The sequence below is a fragment of the Cebus imitator genome, unplaced genomic scaffold (assembly GCF_001604975.1).
Source record: "Cebus imitator isolate Cc_AM_T3 unplaced genomic scaffold, Cebus_imitator-1.0 Scaffold65, whole genome shotgun sequence".
Classification (NCBI taxonomy): domain Eukaryota; kingdom Metazoa; phylum Chordata; class Mammalia; order Primates; family Cebidae; genus Cebus; species Cebus imitator.
This window is the reverse complement of record NW_016107380.1, coordinates 637,731-640,432: the sequence shown is the minus strand read 5'-3', so window position 1 is coordinate 640,432 and position 2,702 is coordinate 637,731. Positions and strand designations below refer to the sequence as shown.

Here is a 2,702-nt window from a genome sequence, read left to right as displayed (position 1 = left end):
TTTTTTTTTTTTTTTTTTTGAGCATTATTTTTAAGTATTTTTGAGGTGGATCTATGTTAGCCTTTATTCCAGGGCTATGTTAGTGCCCTGTTTAGGCATGAGACTTCTTGGGTCTCTATGGAATGCCTGTTGTAGCCAATAAGGCCTCTCCTATGTGATTTGTCAGAACTGGAATACGTCTGTATGCTGAGTGAGCTTTGAGAATTGTTTAGCCTATTGCTTGTAGTAGGTAGAATTCTAAAATGACCCCAAAGATATTCACCCTTGTGTATTCCCCTCCAACTGAGTTTGGAAAGAATGTGAATATGATTATTCTTATAATGACTTTATATGGAAAAGGAAAATTATCTAAGATAGGCTTGATTTCATCTGGTAAGCCCTTTAAAAAGAGATTTATTTGACTGTTTGCTGAGTAAAAAGTCCAGTAGCTGAAAAGGTTGCTTCACATATTTAGTCCAAATGTTTAGTTGTTTATGGTGTGAAGGCAAATCTGGTGCAGTTACTACATCATGGAGTTTTTAGGTGAACAGTCGTAGTGAATTCACTTGTCTTTGATGGGCATTGCTATAGCTTTAATCAGAACTTTCTTTCTTGGACTTATCCTCCATCATGTTTCCTTGCTTTCCAGACTGCATAAAATAATTCAGTGGTCTCTAGATATTTATACTTTATCATTACCAAGGCAATATTCTATTTCCTTTGCCTATAAATGAAACTCCCACAGAAATTTTACATATAATGCAATAACTAGGCTTTTTGAGCTTACCGAATCCTATTTTTAGTCAATCTTTAAAACTAAGGGATATTGAGTTGGAAGGAAAGGATTTGAAAGAGACTAGCCAACTATATTTCAAAAGAATAAAAACCACTCTCTTTAAACTTTCAAGATATTTGGAAATATTTTATGCTAATGAAATATAGAGAGAGTAATACAATAAATTTCTATATGCCAAATAACTTAAGAAATAAAATATTATCTGTACAGTTGATGCCCTATACAGATAATATTTCCTACAATCTTATCCTTTTCTCTCTAGAGGTACCTTAATGCAATGTTATTAATTCACATGCATTTCTTCATATACTTCATATCGCTGCAAACTTAAATTTATCTTTGCATTTTTTGAAATTTATTTCAATTGTGTCAGAATGTATGATTCTTTCCTGGTTTTCTTTTTTTTTTTTTTTTTTTTTTTTTTTTTTTTTTTTTTTTTTTTTTTTTTTTTTTTTTTTTTTTTTTTTTTTTTTTTTTTTTGCTTTAATATTTTGTTGTGAAAATGAATTGTTTAAATTTATTTAGATTTCCATTGTATGAATACAACACAATTACTTATCCAGTCAACTATTAAGAAACATGTAATTATTTCAACTTTTCTTAAGCAACGAACACTTAAATTAACCTTTGGTAGATATGACTAGTATACATGTATGAGAGTTTCTGTAGGAAATGTACTTTATAATTATATCACTAAATAAATAAAGTATATACACTTTTTAATTACTATAGATAGTTCACAACTCAGAATTTTTGACTTATTATATTTTGACATCATGATGGTGTGAAAGTGATCACACTCAATAGAAATCATACTTTGAGTACTCATGAAGCCATTTTGTTTTTCACATTCATTACAACGTTTAATAAATTACATGAGATTTTCAACATTTTAGTATAAAATGGGCTTTGTGTTAGACGATTTTCCTCAACTGCAGGCTAATGTGTGTGTTCTGAGCACATTTTAGGGAGGCCAAGCTAACCTATGGTATTCGATAGGGTAGGTTGGATGTATTAAATGCATTTCCAACTTAAGATATTTTCAGTTTACTATGAATTTATAGGGATGTTATCACATCATAAGTTGAGGAGCATCTGTAGATATTGTCAGTTGTTTATCAAAGTGATTGTCCAGATCTGCATTCCTACCATAAGATTCTGGTTGCCCTACATCTTTATAACACTTAGTATTATCACAATTACATTGTAAATAATTATAATGGTGAGACTTGCTACCTCATTGTGGTCTTAATTTGTATTTCCCTGGTTATTAGTCACCTTTTTATATTTACTGGCCAGATTAGCATGAAGATTATTATTCCCCAGTAGGGTCACACCAGTGTAATCAAACTCCTTTAGGACCAACATAGAGATTCAAACATCTAAAGTCCTAAGATGTTAAAAATTCAAATATATGAATAGAGATATATGAAAAATAGAAAATAGAAATTTTTTCTATGTATGAAATTATTCTCTGAGTCATTGAAGCTATTTCTGGTTATTAAAACATGAATCTTGCCAGCACTTCTATTGTGTCCTTCTCAAGTGTGGCAGTCTTAGCTTCTCTTATTCTGGCTTTCTGGCTGTAGAAAGAATGACAATAAACCTTAAGTCACTGAAACTAAAGACAGTCCACATTATGAGGAAACGTAGAACATTGCTCTGGCTAAGATTGACTAATAATAATGAGATTTGGTGAACTCCAGAAAGCCTCGCTTAATAATTTGAGTGTTCTAGTGCTGTGCTAAGTGATGGAACCAAATACTTTTTAGGATCCGTCTTCCCTTGTAAAGACCCCTATCCACAGAGCTTTCACAGACTCTTGCTACTGCCAATGAGGAAATATACCAAAAAAGGTACTTGCTATCTTTTCTTTCTTTCTTTTTTTATTATAGTATATGTGCTGCCGAAGCGAGCACTTTCTTTT

General features: G+C 31.3%; 1 protein-coding gene across 1 annotated transcript in view; it reads left to right on the top strand.

Annotated features, from left to right (window-relative positions):
* AIG1 (androgen induced 1) overlaps nucleotides 1-2,702 on the top strand; it is a 256,095-nt gene that overhangs the window by 58,732 nt on the left and 194,661 nt on the right. The gene's annotated exons all lie outside the window — the stretch shown is intronic.